Genomic DNA, 22375 nt, shown 5'->3' with positions numbered 1-22375 from the left:
TCTGATTTGGAGTAATTATGAATAGTGCTTCTATCAGCCTTCATGTACTGGCATTTGTGTGGACATGTGTTTCTATTTCTTCTGTTGTCTTAGTCAGTTCAGGATGCTATAGCAAAGCACCACAGACTGAGTGGCTTATAAACAAGAAAAATTTATGTCTTACAGTTCTGGAGGCTGGAAGACTGAGATCAGAGTGCTGTATGGTCGGGTTTTCATGAGGGGCCTCTTCCTGGTTGGAGATAGTTGTCTTCTCATTTTATCCTCCCATGGCAGAAAGAGGGTGAGGGCGTGTTCACTTCAACAGCACCTAAACTAAAATTGTACTGATATAGAGAAGATTAGCATGGCCATGTCAAAGGATGACATGCAAATTTGTGAAGTATTCCATATTTAAAAAAAAAAAAAAAGATGGAGGCCAGCCCGGTGAAATAGCAATTAAATTTGCACATTCTGCTTTGGAAGCACTGGGTTCACTGGATCGGATTCTGGGTGCAGACAGATGCACCACTTGTCAAGCCACACTGTGGCAGCAGTCCCACATACAAAATAGAGGAAGATGGGTAGGCGTGTTAGCTCAGGGCCAGTCTTCCTCAGCATAAAGAGGAAGATTGGTGGCAAATGTTGGCTCAGGGCTAATCTTCCTAAAAAAAAAAAAAATGCAAGGAAGCCCTTTTATAAGGACAATAATCACATTCATAACAGCTCCATTCTCATGACCTAATCTCCTCCCAAAGGCCCCATACCCTAATACCATCACACTTGGGTTTAGAATTTCAACTTAGGAATTTCGAGAAGACACATTCAGTCCACTGTACAAGTAAAGCCTAACAGTGGGGATGCTGAGTTGTATGCTAAATGTCTGTTCAACTTATACAGAACTGACCATTTTCTACAGTGGCAGCACCATTTCACGTTCCCATTTGTAACATATGAGATTTACAAGTGCTTCACATCCTTTGCAGTATTATCAGTTTTTCTAAAAAGCCTGGTAGGCATTCTTCTAGGTTTGTAGTGGCATCTCATTGTGGGTTTAGTTTGTATTTCCCTAATGACATCAAACATGTGCCTACTTGCTATATGCATCTGTTCTGCAATGAAATGTATGATCAATTTTTTGGTCATTTTTAAATGGAGTTGTTTTGTTTTTATTATTGGAATGTGAGAGTCCTTTAGATATTTCTGGATGTGAGTCCTTCATTAATATATGATTTGTAAATATTCTTTCCCAATCTTGCCTTGCTTTTTCATTTTCTGACCCTTGTCCTATTGTACACTCTCATTTTCAGAGAGATGGAGTTGTTTCTTGCCTGATTATTAACCCCTCCACCATCATGGACAGCAGGGTAAGGAGCTAAAAGGTGGCACTGGCTTTGGTCCAATTCATACTACTCTGTCTATAGGTTAAGGTCAATGTCTTTAAAAAAGAATACTGGCCTAAACAATAGACACATCACTCTGACTGCAGTCTGCATAGAATAATCTCAAAAGTTTGATTAACATGTAGATTTCTAAACTTCACTCTCAGAAATGTTTGTTCAGTATGTGTGAGGTGAGGAGCAGGTTGTTTTAATATTCTGCAAGCACCCAGCTTATCCTCATATAGATGACTTTAGGATGACATTTTGAGAACTCCTGAAACTCTAAAACCACTGACAAATTGTCATGTCTGCTGTCATCAGGATAAAAAGTCTACGTCGAGGCCTAAATAAAATGGGGTTTGGTAAGTCAGAGCATGGAGATCATATCACACAATAAGAGAAAAAGAAGAAGAAACACCAAGAATGCAGGAATTTTAGTATGTTTTTACTGACATGCACCCATTCCTTCACCTATCTGTCTCTGCTATTTTATAGATGTCTTAATTCAGGCAGATATCTCTTAAAAGTGCCTTTCAGAGCTGGCATGGTGGCACAGGAGTTAAGTTTCACATTCCAGTTCGGTGGCCCAGGGTTCGCTGGTTCAGATCCCCAGCGTGGACATGGCAGCATTTGGCAAGCCATGCTGTGGTAGACATCCCACATATAAAGTAGAGGAAGATGAGCATGGATGTTAGCTCAGGGCCAGGCTTCCTCAGCAAAAAGAGGAGGATTGGCAGCAGATGTTAGGGCAGGGCTAATCTTCCTCAAATAACAAGTGCCTTTCAAGTGTCATACTTTATTTAAATAGATAATGGCACATTAATAAATGTCAATAAATTCTTAACCACTATCCTGAATAATAACATTTTCTCCTTACAGGAAGTACTAAGAAGTACTAGGCTCCCAGCTATGGTGCTGCTATAGATTCCAATCCGTTTTTTTCAGATCCACTGTACCTACAGAAAGTCATCCCAAATTGTTCACCAACAATGTGTGGAATGTCTTTGGTCTTTCAATAATACTTTTTTGGACAAAGGCAAAACTTATTCTGTATATTTTCAAACAAATCCATGAAGGATGTTATAGCATTGATCATTACAAAGGTGATGAGGATTTTTAGGCTGCTTAATTTTAAATGAGGATTTTTAGGCTGGTTACTTTTAAAACTACAGATGAGAGGCAGGATCCAAGGAGGAGAAATTGCTAGTCCCTTTGTTGGGAAACATTTGCATTTCTAAGGGAAACCTCTATCTGTGAAGATGCCTCCCTCTCTGTGCCAGGAAGAAGGCGGATGGCCTTATCTCTAGAAACTCTTAATCAATGCCAGAGGCAAGGACTTAAGTTGGTTACTGTCTGGCAACCTCATGTAACTGACCCCCCACCCCCCACCAAATCCTCCTTTGTCTTTAGCTGAGGATAAAATTCAAGTGGTGACTTCTGCCATTTACTCAATCCAGTTTGATTCTTATCTGGAAGTTGTGGGACCCCCAAATTGCTGGACCCTACAGGCACTGATACCATTTTAACGTTTTTACATATTCTTTCCTTTGTCTTGTAAAGAGATAACTCACATACCTATGCCTTAAATTTAGCCTTACTCTCCACCCAACTTGGCAGCAGAAGCGGCAGCAGCAGCAGCAGCAGCAGCTCCCCCTGCCAGCAGCAGCTCTGCCTGCCCATGGGTCCTGTCCCCATGCTATTCTATTCTCTAAATAAAAGAGCACTACTGCCAGATCTTAAGAATCTAAGAAATCTTTCTTTCAACTCCTTGGCTCACCGACCCAGCATCAAAGGGACAAGCAAATTCCACTCGGAGCCTGCTTCTCATCTGTATTTTTAAAATTAACCAGCCTAAAAATCCTCATCAAGCTCCACTACCAAGATGATTAAAACAAATAAATAAATACAATTGTAATTCTTTATCACTAGACTCCAAGCAATTTTTTCTGGAACCTGGAACTCAGCAAGTCCCTATTAGTGAGCTGAAGGCATCAAATAGCACAAGTAAATGTTGTTTGAGGTTGGTATCCCAAGTCACTGGCTTCTGGATCTTTACAGAGTGTGTCCCTGCTCTGGAGAACGAAATGATTGCTGTGAAGATTAGGATAAAATATATGTCGTGCAGCTTATCTTTCTTTGTATGAGGAATTCCATCCAATTCACATGGCCTGAAAATAGGCTCTGGGCTTGTAGAGAAGTCAAACATACATAGAGAGACAGAATTTCGAAGCAAGAAGGATGCTGTCTAGGTGGCCAACACCACCAGATTTCATTTCATTTCTAAAATTGTAATTTACATGTTTATGCTTTTGTTTGCATAGGGCTTTTTCATTTGGCATTGTTTTATTTTGATTTTGTTCTACAATCCAATACCAACACACTGTGAGGAACAGCTTTTAGACAGTGTTTATGAAGAGCCTAAGGTCAGGATCAGATAGATAGCACATATATTCCCATGGAGATGTTCCTCTTTGCACTTTATAGTCTTCACATTGCTAAATGCCTTAAACTACAGTTTATTCTCTCCATAAGGATTGCCAGACACTGCCAAAGCAAACTTAAAAAGGCTATAAACATGACCTATATAAAAATATATGGTGAGCAAGTGAAAAACATATTTAATTCATTAATGTTGAAACCAGCATTTAGGAGAGCCTGATGTGTATATAGTCAATGGAAAAAAGAGTGTTAAAATATGATTTCAGTGGTAGATACAAAACTGTTTAATGTCCTACCAGGCAATAAAATGGTAACCTTTGCAGGTATCTCTTTTGCCAAACAAGAATCATTTGCAACCCCACTGGATAAAAGTATTTGTAACTTATGGGTCTACAAGTTAACATTTAACTTTATAGAGTCCCAGTCCTAATCAATGGTAAAGATTAAATCAAACAAAGATGAATTTCCAAGGAGAATTAAATACCCTTGGCTTAGAAGACAGTACTTCAGGATGACTTCGAAAGGATGTGCTGTCATTCTTTTACTTATAATCCAAACATTTTACAACTTCTCTTTACAGGGCCAGACATAAGGGATTCTGCCTAAAGTTCAGTGAAAGGGAGTTTTATGGGTCTTGGTATCTCAAATTTCCCCATAACACCCCTGAAAGCTCTATGTTATGAAAAGTTTCAGAAACCAATGGTCTTCAAGATCTTGAAGGATTTGTCTTTATAAAAGCAAATTTTTGTTGTGCACCCAAGGCAAAGATGGCCCCCACTTGGCCCAGCAGCTCACTTGATTATAGGCCAGGACTCTGAAATGGAGTTTTGTCAAAGTCTTATTATAATCTGAGGTTTTGAGGAGCTTGACTGATGACAGCTGGCCACAGCTTCTCAGTCTACATTTTGCTAGCACATGCTTGCAGCCAGAAAGTCCTTTAGAAAGGCGCAGTGAACAAAACTAAAAGCCCATAGGCTATCTCAGGCAGAGGAAACCACAGATATACTTGCTGTCTTCCACAGCCTCCCAACTCAAGCTGACCCAGTTTATTCCTCAGTATTTAAAGTCCCATGGCCTTAGTAAAGGTTCAACATGCAGTGTTGACTGAGTAGGAAGAAACAGAATTGGAGCTCCTGACCCAGGCTCTGGAACCACAAGAGTTAGATTAAAATTTTGTGTCCCCCATGTCCATCTACCTGCACTCTGAGTCTTGGTTTTCACACCTGTATGGTGAGGATAAGAAGACTTAACTTACCTACTCTACAGAGTTGTTTAAAAATTAAACAAAAACTGTATGTTCACAGGGTTTGTTATAATAAGTGTATTTATCATGATTATTAAAAGCTTTGTTACACTGGATGCCACCTGAAATGAGCACTTTTTATCCATTATCTCAAACCCCATAAAAAGCCATACAGTTGTTGGTTATTTCAGTGTGTATGACAAATGTTGTTATTTGCATACCAATATCTTTGCATCTCCTTCTTCCTTGCTGATATAACTTTAATTTTGTTTGCAGTATTAGCATGCACAACTCTGTTCCTAGACCCTTTTGTAGCTAGGAATAGCCATGTGACCTGATTCTTGGCAATGAGTCCTAAGCAGAAGTCTTCCTCAGATAGGGGTTAACCCTGGAAAGCTTTTGCTTCCACGATAAAAAGAAACTGAGCTGGCTAATGTGACCTTTGCCTGTTCTCTTCCCATTTTCCTCCTGCTTTGAATGAAGACGTGATGCTTGGAAACAGGAAAGGTAGGGAAAATCCAAGAGAATTGCAAAGACATGGGCCCAAGCATGACAGAGTGGAGCTCTTTGAATATCTGCCTCTTGCCAAACTTCCTATTTTGTGGAAAAAATTAATTCCTCTAGGATTCAGCCACTCAAATTGGGTTTTTCATTACTTGAAGCTGGTTTTTGATTACTTGCAGCAATGGAAGGTACATGAAGCAATGAAAGAGCTGAGTCTCCAGGTAAACTATGGACTTTGGGTGATGATAATCTATCTGTGTAGGTTCATCTTTGGTAACAAATGTCCCACTCTGGTGAGTGATGTTGATAATGGGGAGACTGTGCATGCATGAGAGCAGGGAGTAAATGGGAAATGTCTGTACCTCCCCAATTTTGTTGTGAACCTGAAACTGCTTTAAAAGTTAAAGATTTAAAAAACAAAAAGAAGAGAGAGAAAGCTGTGTTCGCAGGAGTTTAAAGTTTAATTACTCAACCAATTCTGCCTTCTCTGTAAAAGCCCACAGGCTCTGAATTCTGAGGTCTGGCATTTCTTACGGAAATGCAATGGTCTCTACAACCCTCTCTGTCCCCCTCCCCTAAAAAAATCTGTAAAAGTTATCTGCAATGGTGAACCATTCAAAGCCAAGCATATGATTATTGCCCTAAAGTTGGTTTTTGACTTGGAACAACTGTTTTCAATCACTTTTCCCTATTATTCCCTAAATTATAAAAATATTGTGAATTGAAAGTATTTTACCATGCAATCTTAATTAATTAAATCAAAAATTTAGTGGATACCTGCTAAGTTCCAGGCTTTGTGAAGACAATTAAGAACAAAACACATGGCATTCACATTTTAGGGAAACAGATAAACTTGGAAATAAATAATTTTAAAAAGTCTGGAAGGAAAACTACCAAAATATTTTTCAGTTTATCTTGAATTAAAAGGATCCATGAGCAATTTTACTTTTCTTTTTTATATATTTATAATATTTAAATTTTTCTATATCAAACATGCCTGGTAATACGGAGCCCAGACAACTCCTCAAACATAAAAAAATATTATTTGTTGGATAATAAACCCTGCATTTTGATTTGGAAACTATGGTTACTGGGTCTCACATATCTCTTGGGGTGGAGACATTTTTGGAGCCAACATTTATATATTGACTTTTGTTAGACCCTACCAAGCTCACAGACTGGTAAAGCAGAAGGGTACCTTAGTGATGCCGAAGGCCAACTACCAGATTCTCAGATGAGGAAATTGGGTCCAAGACAGGTGAGTGGCAGATGATAACTTGATCCCAGGGAACTGGACAGAAGCTAATTGTCCTGAAACTCCCAACTGGACTCCAGATTTGAGACACATGGGCACAAAATTTGATGGTTAAAAGTCTTGCTGTGAGGAGACCAAACAATTGGAGGAAAAATGGTCTGGTTATCAGCAAATATTTACAAGCACCTTCTTAGTGCCAAAGATTCCTCTAGAATTTTTTAATAGCTTTTTTTTTTAAGCAGTTTTAGGTTCACAGCAAAACTGAGGGGAAGGTAAAGATTTCTCATATACCTCATGTCTCTCCCACATAAACACAGCCTCCTCCTTTGTCAACATCCCCCACCAGAAGGTAAATTTGTTACTATTGCTGAATCTAAATTGGCACATCATAATCACCCATAGTTCATAGTTTGCATTATAGTTCACTTTTGGTGTTGAACCTTCTCTGGGTTTGGGCAAAAGTATAGTGTTATGTATTCATCATTACAGTTTCACTACCCTGAAATTCCTCTATGTTCCACTTATTGATCATTTCCTCTCTTGGAACCCCTGGCAAACACTGATCTTTTTACTGTCTCCATAGTTTTGCCTTTTTCAGAATGTTATATAGGTGGAATCATACAGCACGTAACCTTTTCAGATGGGCTTCTTTCAATTACTAACATGCGTTTAAGCTCCAGCAATGCCTTTTCATATTTTGATGAGTCATTTCTTTTTAGTACTGACTAATATTCCATTGTCCAGATGTATCGCAGTTTATTTATCTATTCACTTACAGTAGGACACCTTAATATTTCCAAGCTTTGGTAATTATGAATGAAGCTGCTATAAATATCCATGTACAGACTTTTGTGTGGACATAAGTTTAAAAGTGTTTTGGGTAAATATCAAGGAGAACAACTGCTGGATTGAATAGTTGCAGTATGTTTAGTTTTGTGAGAAACTGTTAGACTGTATTCCTAAGTGGCTGTACCATTTTGCATTCCCACCAAGAATGAATGACAGTTCCTGTTGCTCCACCTCCTCATGACCATTTGAGGTTGTCAGTGTTCAACATTTTAGGGATTCTAATAGATGCGTAGTGGTGTCTCACTGTTGTTTTAACTTGCGTTTCCCTTATGACAGATGGTGTGGAACATCTTTACATATACTTACTGGTCATGTATATCTTCTTTGGTTCTACTAGAATTTTTAATTTTCAATTCCCTATTATCTCAACATCTGAATATCCTTTAGAGACAGTTCGTATTTGAAACTTGACTATGTTTACCTCACAGCTTAGCAGTTTGCTTAGTTTGAAAGTGAAGAGCTTCATAGACACAGGGCATGACACACTTTCCCAGGAAGGACATTCTTTCAGTTAAAGTGATTAAATGGGCACTCAGAAGGTGACTAGGGGGTTGTCTGGAGGCCTGGCCCAAAGCAGACTGATTTATTTAAATATAGCATGTAATATAATAACTTTTTTACACTAAGTTGTAAACACCACTGACCACCCAGGCAGGTGAATCATTGACCAGCTGTGGCTTATCTCATCCTGGATAAACGTGGTCTGTCCATACAATGGAATATTATGAGCCGTAAAAAGGAATGAAGTGTTTATATGTGCTACAACGTGGATGAACTTTGAAAACATGATGTTCTGTGAAAGTAGCCAGACACAAAGGGACACATAGTGTATGAATCCTTTTATGTGAGTCCAGAATAGGGAAGTACATTGAGACAAAATACAGATTAGTCACTGCTAAGGGATGGGATTAGTGGACATGGGAAGTGACTGCTCATGAGCATGGGATTTCTTTGTGGGGTGATAAAAATGTTCTGGAATTAGACAGTGGTGATGGGGCTGGCCCCGTGACCAAATGGTTAATTTCGTGTGCTCCCCTGCAGCGGCCCAGGGTTTCACTGGTTTGGATCCTGGATGTGGACATAGCACCACTCATCAGGCCACAACGTTGAGGCAGCGTCCCACTTTCCAGAACTAGAAGATCATGCAAGTAAGATAGACAACTATGTACAGGGGAGATTTGGGAAGATAAAGCAGAAAAAAAAAGAAGATTGGCAACAGTTGTTAGTTCAGGTGCCAATCTTCAAAAAAAAAAAAGCGATGATGGCTGCAGAACTTTGTAAACATACTAAAACCCACTGAATTGTGCGCTTGAAAAAAGTAAATTTTATGGTATGTGAATTATCTTTCAATACATTTTTTTTTTAAAAAAGGATTCTTAGGTGCCGGCCCTGTGGCACAAGGATTAAGTTCACAGGTTCTGCTTCTTGGTGGCCCAGAATTAGCTGTTTCGGCGGATCCCAGGTGCAGACAGAGCACTGCCTGGGAAAAGCCATGCTGTGGTTGGCATCCCACCTGTAAAGTAGAGGAATATGAGCATGGATGTTAGCTCAGGGCCAGTCTTCCTCAGCAAAAAAAAAAGAGGAGGATTGGCAGTAGTTAGCTCAGGGTTAATCTTCCTCAAAAAAAAAAAAAAACAAAAAACAAAAAAAAGGCTCCTTTTTTTTAAAGCTTTTTTTAATTAAGATTTTATTTTTTTCCTTTTTCTCCCCAAAGCCTCCCAGTGCATAGTTGCATATTCTTCATTATGGGTCCTTCTAGTTGTGGCATGTGGGACGCTGCCTCTGCGAGGTTTGATGAGCAGTGCCATGTCCACGCCCAGGATTCGAACCAACGAAACTCTGGGCCGCCTGCAGCGGAGCGCACAAACGCAACCACTCGGCCACGGGGCAAGCCCCAGGATTCTTAAATTACTTCTTTTTCATCGTTTGCTAGAGGACCTGCAGAGTCAACTTAGTCTTTCACAAAACTGCATGCTGTAGGTTCCTTTTTCACTGTAGTTTTCATTTGGATATTCATAGTCCCTGAAATGGAAATGACATAGAATTTCTATCCATAATGGTTTTTATTGACCCCGTCTCATATTTTCTTCCTTCTACAGTAACATTTGGTGAGTGCTTTTAGAACTTTCTTCTGGAAGTTCAAGGAATGCCATGAAACATAAAGGCTAAGATACTTATGAAGAAATGGTCTTCTTCTAAAAACCAGCAATTATTTCATTTTTTTGTTCTTGGAGTTATAGGGTTTATTTTTTGAAAGATTTGGTCCAGTTTCCTCCCTTTCCTCCTCCTTTCTTTCTTTTTATAGTGAGAGGCCCAGAGATTAAGAGTCCTGACACTAAAACACACCCACTGCCTGCAGCACCTCCCAGGTACAGGGGCAGCTTGAATAAATAAGCTGCATTATTAAGAAAGAATGCCAGAGCTTTAGCCAAGTGGGAGCCCATGAAGGCAGCTCCGAGCAGCCAATTTCTTGTCTATGATAACCCATATCATTGGGCCTCTCCTACTGTGCACTAGGTGTGACAGTTTCATCACAACTATAGCTCCAACAATTCTCTTTTTCTATTAGCAAAATACCACTGGGGTGAAACCTGACACTGGAGGGCTGTGCTACCCTGAGCTGTGTGTGTTTTAGATGACCTGTCTCCAGGATCTCAAAGACTCATTTGCATTGGATCATAACAAGAAGTTTGCCTCAGGTGCCTTCACTGATGGAACAAGGAGCATCTACCTCCAGGTTCTTGGTTGGGGAAAGGGACAGTTCTCTCTTCTTCGGCTGTGCACGGAGAGTTTAATAAGAATCCAGACTCACTTTGCATAGGGAGTTTGGACATTTTAATTCTCCTAGGCCCTCTGTAAAGCAAGGATAACCCTTCACCTAGGTTGAGATAGAGCCATGCTGCAGGCCCAGGAAATGCCACACCATGAGTGATGCTTGACTCACTTGATGCAATAGGCTTGATCCTGAAAAGATCTGTTTAAATTAAGTCATGCTCCAGAGACTTGCTCATCAGAGGAATCCTGAAGTGTATTATTCTGCAAAGGGAAAAAAAATCAAGACCCAGTGAATCAGTGATTTGGAAAATTGGGATTATTTTAAGATGCTTTTATTGAAGTATATCTGTACAGGGAAAATGATGAGGGGGGTTACATGTCTTTTTCCTTTGACAGACTTGAAGTTGTGTGAAATCAAGACACTGAGCCTTCGTGTTCTTACTTTCTGCCCCCAGTGCAGTGCCCAAGTCATAGTAGCAGTTCCACAATATTTGTTCAAGGAAGAATACATCAGTGTTACATTATTTTCCATAACAGTCAAAATATCTCCTTGTGGGAAGCATCATTATCTGTTTATAGGCAAGGAACTTGTGGCTATTGTGAGTTAGCTAATTTACTCTAGATCATAGAAAAAGTGAGAGAGCTGGAGATGATGGGGTTAAACCCAGGTCTATGAGTTCTGAATCAATGCAAAAAATGGATGAAAGGAGATACTGCCCTACCTTGCATAATCCTACCAGTCAAAGATAACCAAAGTTAATCACTATTCAATGTTTTTTTTTGTTTTTGTAAGGAAGATTGTCACTGAACTACTGTCTGTGCCCATCTTCCTCTACTTTATACATGGGATGCCTACCACTGCATGGCTTTTGCCAAGTGGTGCCATGTCCGCACCTGTGATCCAACCCAAGAAGTGGAACATGCGAACTTAACTGCTGCCACACTGGGCTGGCCCCCAGTAAATTGGATTTTATTCCTTAGGAATTTATTCTACAACATTTTTATTTGGAAGCGGTTATTATTATTTGGATTTAGTTCTGGGAAAAATAAAAAGTGCAGGAATAAACATTGTCAGACCAACACTGGCACTGTGTAGACAAGATAATCAATAATCATTCTATAGGTAAGAGAGATAGCTGAGTTTTACTTGAGAGTGAGGATTATAACCTGGAAAGGCAGAGTGTGCAAAGGAAGAAAGGATTCCAGAGAATTATAGTTTTCAGGATAGTATTATACATTTTTCGAACAAAGACTATACTTAAACACACCCAAGATACATACTCATCAAATTTGCAAATTAGCAGGTCAGCATGACCCCAGTATTGAAGAAAGAGAATTTATCTTCAGGAGTACTAACACAGGCATTACTTATAGGGTGGTACTCACATTGGCTTCGTAGGAGGGGACATACGCATTTTTATGTTAAGAGAGTGCATTCATTAATGCTTAAAGCAGGTGCACAAAGTATTTTTGATAGGCCATAAATCAGGCTTGCGTAGTTCAAGCCACATCAGTTTTGAACCAGAATAGCTACTCCATATACCTCAGTATGTGAAAATCTCTTATCAACTCTCTGGAACGTTATGTAAAGTTTCCTCAGGTCTTTTCCAATGTCTCTGTGCAAAAGTTACTTTCCTTTTCCTATTTATCTCTCTCCTCTACTTCTTTTGGTGCTAAATGAATGCAGTGAGTGGTTAAGAAATCTTATCTAAGATGAACTGGGTCATAGTTCCCATCATAAGCTGCTGATTCCTGACCTAGAGGTTTTTCCTACTCATTCTGGTTCAGGTGAATCCCAGTGGCCTTCTCTCCCCTATTCCAAAAACTACTCACAATAAGGGCCCAGCCCCAGGCCAACCTCTCAGGAGCACCATGGGATCTAGAGCTAGACATAAGGGGCAAGGCTCCAGAGGATGGCTTTTTCACTGTATTAGGTGAGACCCTGGTATTTTATTATTAAAATATTTTCCAGGTGATTCAGGTGACCAGCCAGTGCTGGTAATGGCTGATTTAGTTTATCTCAGTGGTTCTCACAGTGTGGTAAGGTATTAACCTCATAGGGAACTCAGAGTTGCAAATTTTCAGGTATCCTCCTCAGACCTACTGAGTCAAAAACTGTGGGAATCAGGACCAACAATTTTAGTCTTAACAAGCACCAGGTGCTTCAGATCTATGAACCACTAGGTGATATCTAAGGGGCTTTTTCTCCAGCCATAGGCTGTCTCTATGTTTTAAATGTTTCATTGACATCTGTGAAGTCTGCTCAGTCTGGGAAACATTTAGCAAAGAAAACCAAGACCCAGAAAGCTACATGGCTTGACCAAGTTCATAGTCATGCAGTGACCCAACCAGAGACTAGAAGCCCTGACTCCTGATCCTGTTAGAACTCATGCTTACTTTATGCTCTTAGCCTGGCAGGAGTCTAGGCTAGGAGAGCTTTTCCACCTGTAAACTCTTGTAAACATTTACTATACTCTCTATGGCTCTTTGAGCTTCTAACTAAATTCTGCCGTGCATTACTAATTAACCTTTCAATGAGACTCAAACTGAAGCAGGGTGTGGCCTCCTAACGCAAGGCATGCGGTCAATATTTGTCTTCTACTATACAAGGAGCCCTCTGGGCAAAACAGCTCTCTCTACTTCTGCCATTCTTTTCCTGTCCTCATGACAGCATGGAGTGGTATATTTATGCCTTTCCTCCTCTAATTGAGTTATGGAAGCCTCAGTAAACATTAATAGAATGAATTCAATACATCTGGATGCCAGTATGCTTTTTTAAAATTTTTGAGTTCATGAGAGGGGAAGATCCAAGATGGCGGCGTGAGTAGTCTTCCTTGTCTCTCCTCCTTCAAATCTACACTAATTGGACATTCATCGCTTAACAAAGGATATCCATATAGCATCTCAGGACGCCTGAGAGACCTACGCTGCTATACATTGGAAGGCAGATGGACTTCCCTCCCGGAGGAGGTGGAGATAGGTAAAAACTCTCCGACCCCAACCCTGAACAGCCTAGTACCTGCAAGCGGCTTTCTTCCAGTGGATGCCCCCAGAACATCGACACACACCTAGGGCAGGAGGGAGCGCACACCAGAGGAGTGACAGTGGAAACAGGTGACCAGAGCCCTACCTAAGCCCCCCGCAATTACACCTAAGCCCAGAGGGAAGCTCCAGAGTTACACACCCGAGTCGGCAGGGAAAACCTCTACCTGCCATTAGTGGGGAGGCCCTGCCTAGCATCCACAAAGCCAGCAGGCTCCCAGAGAGAATCCCAAATGGCGCGGCAGCCCACCAGCTGCTGCTGCCTGCCCCACTGACTGCCGGGTGGGGCTCAGGACTACTAGAGATCTCCTGGGAGAGGACTGGGGCTGGGTGGAGCTCCAGCAGCCTGCTCTGCGGCCTGGGGGGGAAGCTCCAGAGTTCTGCCCCGGCAGCAGGCAAAGTCTCTACCTGCCATTAGCAGAGAGGCTCCACCCAGCATCTACAAGGCCAGGAGGGTCCCGGAGAGGAGAATACCAGGCAGGGCAGCAGCCGAGCAGCTGCCACTGAACTCAAGGTCTCTGGCTATCCCCCAGACAGGGCAAGGGGCTCCCTGGGATCCTCGGGGAGAGGACTGGGCCTGGGTGGAGTTCTAGCAACCTGGCTCCATAGCCCAGGAGGAAACCCTACAGTCTCACAGCAGTCTCAGTGAAAGCCTCTGCACAGCACTAGTAGAGAGCACCCGTCCGGCAACCACAAGGCTGGAAGGCCCTGGGACAAAAGTAGCATAGCTAGGTGAGCTAACCACAGACTGCAGAAGATGTCCATAGCTCTGCTGTGACCCATAGTGGACAACTGAGATTTTATGGGCGCCAACAGTGATGGAGCTGCAAATATAAGTGATCCTGCCCCTGGCCACTGGAAAAGCCCATAACACCACTGCAGACCCCAAGGAGGGAGCACGTCTAGGTGGTCTGCAACAGTAGGCACCAGCAGCCTGAAGCCCCCCATGACAGCCCCCACAGCTGAAGAGGGAACCCACAGGACCACTGTGACTACAAGAAGGGGCCCAGCCCAGTTAGCAACAGCTGATAGGGTTCCTGGTTGGTGCAGTATAAACAGCTGCTCCCGCAGTACACCAGTAGAAACAAGTGGAAGCTGTAACTAAACTCTATCTCTATGCAGAGGCACAAATCTACAACATCAAGCAGTATGAAAAAATATATTAAATCTCCAGAACAGAAGGAAAATAACAAATACACAGAAAACAATCCCAAAGAAAATGAAATATATAAGCTAAATGACGATGACTTCAAAACAGCCATCATTAAAATAACTCAATGAGTTACAAGAGAATTCAGATAGACAACTCAATGAGTTCAGGAGCTATGCCACAAAAGAGTTTGATACTATAAAGAAGAACCAAACAGAAATAATGGAAATGAAGAACACAATAGAGGAGATTAAGAAAAATCTAGAAGCACTGAACAGTAGGGCCAATAATATGGAGGAAAGAATTAGCAATTTGGAAGATAAGAATATAGAAATGCTGCGGTCAGAGGAGGAGAGAGAAGTAAGACTAAAAACAAATTAAGAAACTCTCTGAGAATTATCAGATGCAATTAGGAGATGCAACGTAAGGATTATAGGTATACCAGAGGGAGAAGAGAAGGAGAAGGGGGCAGAAAGCCTATTCAAAGAAATAATGGCTGAGAACTTCCCAAACCTGGTGAGAGAGATGGAACTTCATGTGACAGAAGCCAATAGATCTCCAAACTTTATCAATGCAAGAAGACCAAACCCACAGCATATAGTAGTGAAGCTAGCAAAAGTTAATGACAAGGAGAAAATGCTAAGGGCAGCCAAGCAGAAGAAATTAACCTACAAAGGATGCTCCATCAGGCTATCAGCAGATTTCTCAGCAGAAACTTTACAGACTAGAAGGGAGTGGAATGATATATTCAAAAATCTGAAGGACAAAGCTACAGCCGAGAATTCTCTACCCAGCAAAAATATCCTTCAAATACGATGGAGAAATAAAAACTTTCCCAGATAAACAAAAATTGAGGGAGTTCATTGCCACAAAACCTCCTCTTCAGGAAATGCTCAGGAAAACCCTCATTCCTGAAAAATCAAAACAAGGAGAGGGGCTACAAAACCAAGAGCAAAGGAGATAAGTAGAAGGATAACAACAGAGAGTAGCAGCTCTCCATCAGAAGAAATTAAGCCATGGGACGAGAAACAAAGGAAATTGAAGAAAACCGGAAAGCAAGTCATAAAATGGCAGCAGTAGGCCCCCACATTTCAATAATCACTCTAAATGTAAATGGATTGAACTCTCCAATAAAAAGACACAGAGTGGCAGGATGGATCAAAGAACAAGACCCAACAATATGCTGCCTCCAGGAAACACACCTCAGCCCCAAAGACAAACACAGACTCAGAGTGAAGGGATGGAGGACAATATTCCAAGTTAATAATGAACAAAAGAAAGCAGGTGTCGCTATACTAATATCAGACAAAGTAGACTTCAAAGAAAAACAGGTAAAGAAAGACAAAGAGGGACAGTATATAATGATAAAAGGGGCTCTCCACCAAGAAGACATAACACTTATAAATATATATGCACCCAAAACAGGAGCACCAAAATTTGTAAAGCAACTCTTAACAGATTAAAAGAAGACATCAACAACAATACAATAATAGTAGGGAACCTCAACATACCATTAACACCAATGGACAGAACATCCAGACAGAAAATCAACAAAGAAATTGTAGAATTAAATGAAAAATTAGACCAGATGGACTTAATAGATATATATAGAACAATTCATCCAAAAACAGCAGGTTACACATTCTTCCCAAGTGCGCATGGAACAGTCTCAAGGATAGACCATATTTTGGGAAACAAAGCAAGCATCAATAAATACAAGAGAGTTCAAATAATATCAAGCATCTTTTCTGATCATAATGCTACGAAACTAGAAATCAACTACAATAATAAAGCAGAGAAAGGTGCAAAAATGTGGAGACTAAACAACACGCTTCTGAACAAACAATGGATTATTGAAGAAATTAAAGAAGAAATTGAATATTATCTGGAGACAAATGAAATGAGAACACAACATACCAAATCATTTGGGATGCAGCAAAAGTAGTCCTAAGAGGGAAATTCATTGCAATACAGGCTCACCTCACTAAACAAAAAAAAGCTCACGTAAGCAACCTCAAACAACACCTAACAGAATTAGAAAAAGAAGACCAACCAAGCCCAGAGTCAGTAGAAGGAGGGAAATAATAAAAATAAGAGCAGAAATAAAGGATATTGAAACAAAAGAGACAGTAGAAAGGATCAATGAAACAAAGAGTTGGTTCTTCGAAAAAATTAGCAAAATTGACAAACCCTTAGCCAGACTCACCAAGAAAAGAAGAGAGAAATCTCCAATAAATAAAATTAGGAATGAGAGAGGAGAAATCACAACAGATACCAGTGAAATACAAGGGATCATAAGAGAATACTATGAAAAACTATATGCCAACAAATTGAACAACCTAGAAGAAATGGACAAATTCCTAGACTCCTACAACCTCCCCAAACTGAGTCAGGAAGAAGTGGAGAACCTGAATAGGCCAATCACAAGTAAAGAAATAGAAACAGTAATCAAAAACGTCCCCAAAAATAAGAGTCCAGGACCAGACGGCTTCTCTGAAGAATTCCACGAGACATTCAAAGAAGATTTAATACCTATCCTTCTCAAACTATTCCAGAAAATTGAGGAAGGTGGAGTACTCCTTAACACATTCTATGAAGCCAACATCATTCTGATCCACAAACCTGACAAGGACAACACAAAGAAGGAGAACTACAGGCCGATATCACTGATGAACATAGATGCAAAAATCCTCAACAAAATTCTGGTAAACCAAATACAGCAATACATCAAAAAGATGATATACAATGATCAAGTGGGATTTATACCAGGGACACAAGGATGGTTCAACCTCCACAAATCAATCAACGTGATACACTACATTAACAAAATGAGAAACAAAAACAATGTGATCATCTCAATAGATGCAGAGAAAGCATTCGACAAGATCCAACATCCATTTATGATAAAAACCCTCAATAAAATGGGTATAGAAGGAAAATACCTCAACATAATAAAGGCCATATATAACAACCCCACAGCCAACATCATACTCAACGTACAAAAACTGAAAGCCATCCCTCTGAGGACAGGAGCAAGACAAGGGTGCCCACTCCTATTCAACATAGTACTGGAGGTGTTGGCCAGAGCAATTTGGCAGGAAAAAGAAATGAAAGGAATCCAAATAGGTAATGAAGAAGTAAAACTCTCGCTGTTTGCAGATGACATGATCTTATATATAGAAAACTCCAAAGAATCCATAGAAAAACTATTAGAAACAATCAACAACTACAGCAAAGTTGCAGGGTATAAAATCAACATGCATAAATCAGTAGTATTTCTATATACTAACAATGAACTAACAGAAAAAGAACTCAAGAACTCAATCCCATTCACAATCGCAACAAAAAGAATAAAATACCTTGGGATAAATTTAACCAAGGAAGTGAAAGACACACAATGAAAACTACAAGACTTTCTTGAAAGAAATTGACGACGACATAAAGAGATGGAAAGACATTCCATGCACATGGATTGGAAGAATGAACATAGTTAAAATGTTCATACTACCTAAAGCAATCTACAGATTCAATGCTATCTCAATCAGAATCCCAAGGACATTCTTTACAGAAATTGAACAAGGAATCCTAAAATTCATATGGGGCAAGAAAAGACCCCAAATTGCTAAAGCAATCCTGAGTAAGAAAAACAAAGCCGGAGACATCACAATCCCTGATTTCAAAACGGACTACAAAGCTACAGTGATCAAAACAGCATGGTACTGGTACAAAAACAGGTGCACAGATCAATGAAACAGAATTGAAAGCCCAGAGATAAAACCATACATCTATGAACAGCTAATCTTCGACAAAGGAGCGGAGGGCCTACATTGGAGAAAAGAAAGTCTCTTTAACAAATGGTGCTGGGAAAACTGGACAGCCACATGCAAAAGATTGAAAATTGACCATTCTTTTTCACCACACACCAAAATAAACTCAAATGGATCAAAGACCTAAAGATTAGGTCTGAAACAATAAGTCTTCTAGAAGAGAATATAGGCAGTACACTCTTTGACATCAGTTTCAAAAGAATCTTTTCGGATACTATAACACCTCAGTTGAGGGAAACAATAGACAGAATAAACAAATGGGACTTCATCAGACTAAAGAGCTTCTTCAAGGCAAGGGAAAACAGGATTGAAACAAAAAAACAGCCACCTAATTGGGAAAAAATATTTACAAGCCACTTATCTGACAAAGGGTTAATCTCCATAATATACAAAGAACACACACGGCTTAACAACAAAAAATCAAACAACCCGATCAAAAAATGGGCAGAGGACATGAACAGACGTTTCTCCAAAGAAGATATCAGTATGGCCAATAGACACATGAAAAGATGTTCATCATAGCTAATCATCAGGGACATGCAAATCAAAAGTACACTAAGATATCACCTTACACCCGTTAGATTGGCAAAAATATCCAAAACCAAGAGTGACAAATGTTGGAGAGGTTGTGGAGAAAAACGAACCCTCATCACTATTGGTGGGAATGCAAACTAGTGCAGCCACTATGGAAAACAGTATGGAGATTTCTCAAAAAGTTAAAAGTAGAAATACCTTATGACCCAGCCACCCCATTACTGGGTATCTATCCTAAGAACCTGAAATCAGCAATCCCAAGAGTCCTATGCACCCCTATGTTCATTGCAGCATTATTTACAATAGCCAAGATGTGGAACCAACCTAAATGCCCAGAAACTGATGATTCGATAAAGAAGATATGGTATATATACACAATGGAATACTACTCAGCCATAAAAAACGACAAAATTTTTCCATTCGCATCAACATGGATGGACCTCGAGGGTATTATGTTAAATGAAATGAGCCAGACAGAGAAAGACAAACTCTGTATGACTCCACTCGTACGTGGAAGTTAACATATAGACAAAGAGAACTGATCGGTGGTTACCAGTGGAAATGGGGTGTGGGGAGAGGGCACAAAGGGTGAAGTGGTGTACCCACAACATGACTAACAATAATGTACAACTGAAATCTCACAAGGTTGTAATCTATCATAATCTTAATAAAAATAAAAAAAATTAAAAAAAATTTTGAGTTTATTTATATTTAAAAAGGTTTTTATGTGATATCATGACAATCTGTTTTGACTTGGAAGCTTTTAAAATTGAGGTAAATTCAAACATAAAATCATCCTCTTTAAAGCATAAAATTCAGTGGCACTAAGTACATTTTCAATGTTGTGAAGCAATCATCACTATTTAGTTCCAGAACTTTTTCATCACCCCAAAATGAAATCCAATCTTTGTCTACCTCAAGCTCTGGCAATGATCAGTTTGTTTTCTGTCTCTATGGACTTGCCTAATGTGGATGTTTCATACAAATGGAATCATGTAATATGTTAATTTCTGTGTCTGTCTTCTTTTAACTTAAGCCTAACTTTTTGAGGTTCATCTACGTTGTAACATGGATCAGTACTGCTTGACTTTTTATAGCTAAGTAATACGCTGTTGTGCAGATAGACCATGTTTGTTTTATCCTTTCATTCACTGATGGACATTTGGTTGTTTCCACTTTTCAGTTATTGTAAATACTGCTTCTAGGAACATTTGTGAACCAGTATTTTTTTATCTATTTCAATTTTTTTGGTCATCGACTCACTTTTAAAATGTAGAGTATATGTCTCTTTTGGTGGGTGATAAGAGACAGTAGACTCATATCTCACCAGAAAGGTGAGTCTGAAATGAGCACCTTAATGAAACCTTCACCTTCAGAGGCACAGTCAAACTTTTTTGTCCTCTTTTGGATCTCCCATCATTATTCCATTGTAAAAGCCTAAATACCTACAATGGAGAAGTTGCATGACCCAATTCTTCTTTTGTAACCCGAGTTTGTGGACCTGGCCCATGTTTCAACTTTCATGAGAAACTAATTCTTGATGAAAGACTTTCAGTTAACCAGTATGGTGTCAAGAGGGAGGTTTTTTCTTTCTCTACTTAATCATAACTTCCTGTTTTTCAAAAAGATAAAAAGGTTATTGTTAATATAAAAAGCCACCAAGTATTAGATAGCAACTAAGAAAACATGTTCTGAGGATGATTTTTCCATGAATTAAAAACTTTCAATGTGACATTTTTATTAATTGAAGAATTTGGTCTAAAGCCCATGTACCCAGCTGTGGTAAATAAAAATTTCCCTACTTTGGTGGTGTGTAAAGAAAACAAAGTGTGTCTCCTGTAGCTACCTAAAGGGAATAAACACAAAAAGAAATGGAAGCTGTGAAATGCTAATATCTCTTCAGAGATTTGGAGCAATTTCCGGAAACCTGTGCTTCTCTTTGTAGTCTGGTTGCTATGGCTCTGTCTTTATTGTTACAAATTACTGTCAGATATACTCTGGTAAGTGGTTAAATGAATCAGTTGATAACCACAATAGTGGCTGTAGATCTCTTTCTTTCATGATCTGCTCCTGATGAAGGCCCTGATATCAGTTTCCCTACAGTAAACCCAGCATATATGGGGTTAAAACCAAAGTACTATTTCCCTGCTTACTCCTGACCTCCCTTGCTCCAGAATCCACTATGAGCCATGGAGACAAACAGCCAAGGTCACCCACTCAGATTCCACATCATCTCCTCCTCCTTCCTGCAAACAGCATCCCAAGGCCAAACACAGGCTGGTGGGAAAACTCCGACTAGAAAGGCTACTGACTTACCCCATCTCTCTACAAGCATCCACATTCCTCAAAAACTTTAAAACTCCGCACGTTCCCTCTTTTGGGGAGAGCATGAAATAGACAAATTTGAGGTCTCATTTTCATCTCCCAGCTGATTTCACCCAAAATAAAAACACTTTCCTTGCCATAAGGCTGGAATTCCAGTTTTTCTTTGACTCCTCCTGTGTGGTGGGTAAAGAACCTATGTTTGAAGGTGGTAACAATCTAGTGAGCCAGTCAGGAGGCTCTCACCTGTGGCCCCATGGCCCTGGCTGACTGGGATTTCCTGGGAAGCAGCTCAGCAGCTGCCTTGGTGATTTGACCTACGGACTGTCCCAGTACTTTTCATCTGACCTGGCACCACTGATGGTAGGAACATTTTCTTATGGTAAGGAATCAGGCTCTATATCTGTGCTTGTTTGTTCTGGTGTGTTGGTGGACTCTAAAATATGGTAAGTCACCTTGGGGATGCCTGTGAGCTTCCTTCCCCTCCTCCGGGGTCCCTTCCATTCATGGAGGGGACATCTGGGTCCTTTCTGTTTACAAAGGGGCCATCTAGGGTCCACTTGCAGAGGGGCCATCTGGGCATGCATTTGAAGTGGGAACAGTTGTAGAAGTTTCCACCCTCAATCTGGGAACCAGTACACTGGTGTCTGGTTTTTCTGTGTCTGGATATCTTTGTTTGTCTGTCTCTGTGTATCAGAAAGGGAAACATGCTGTCTGTCCCCAAACAGAGCACATTGGGGCTAATTCTGAGTAGGTGGTCTAATTATAGTTGTAAGTCAATGTCTAAAAAGGGATAAATTTTCTTTGTAACACTGCATGACCACAATATTCTTTAAACTCTGGGAAAAATATTGCCAGACAATGGATCTTTAGGTTGGAAAAATTTTAGACAGCCCTTGTCATAAACAGCTGTTTTATTGGTACCTATTTGGTATAGACCAAACTAAAAGGAAAATACAATGACTAGCCTTAAAAACTTAATCAAACTTAGGTGCTCAGCTTCTTCTTGCGGTCTTAAGATGCTAATGAAAACATTAAGTTAATAAAAAAATTCAAAAGGAGAAAGCCACAGCACTC

At 40.1% G+C, this 22375-nt stretch overlaps 1 non-coding gene across 1 annotated transcript; it reads left to right on the top strand.

Moving 5' to 3' along the window:
- Positions 1-288: 288 nt before the first annotated feature.
- On the top strand, positions 289-394 carry LOC124232203 (U6 spliceosomal RNA). The gene has a single exon (XR_006886799.1). It is a non-coding gene; the product is annotated as a U6 spliceosomal RNA (small nuclear RNA).
- The last annotated feature ends 21981 nt before the right edge of the window (positions 395-22375 follow it).

This window comes from Equus quagga, unplaced genomic scaffold (genome assembly GCF_021613505.1).
Source record: "Equus quagga isolate Etosha38 unplaced genomic scaffold, UCLA_HA_Equagga_1.0 HiC_scaffold_32_RagTag, whole genome shotgun sequence".
Taxonomy (NCBI): domain Eukaryota; kingdom Metazoa; phylum Chordata; class Mammalia; order Perissodactyla; family Equidae; genus Equus; species Equus quagga.
The sequence above is the reverse complement of the archived record's forward strand: the minus strand, read 5'-3'. Positions and strand labels throughout refer to the sequence as shown.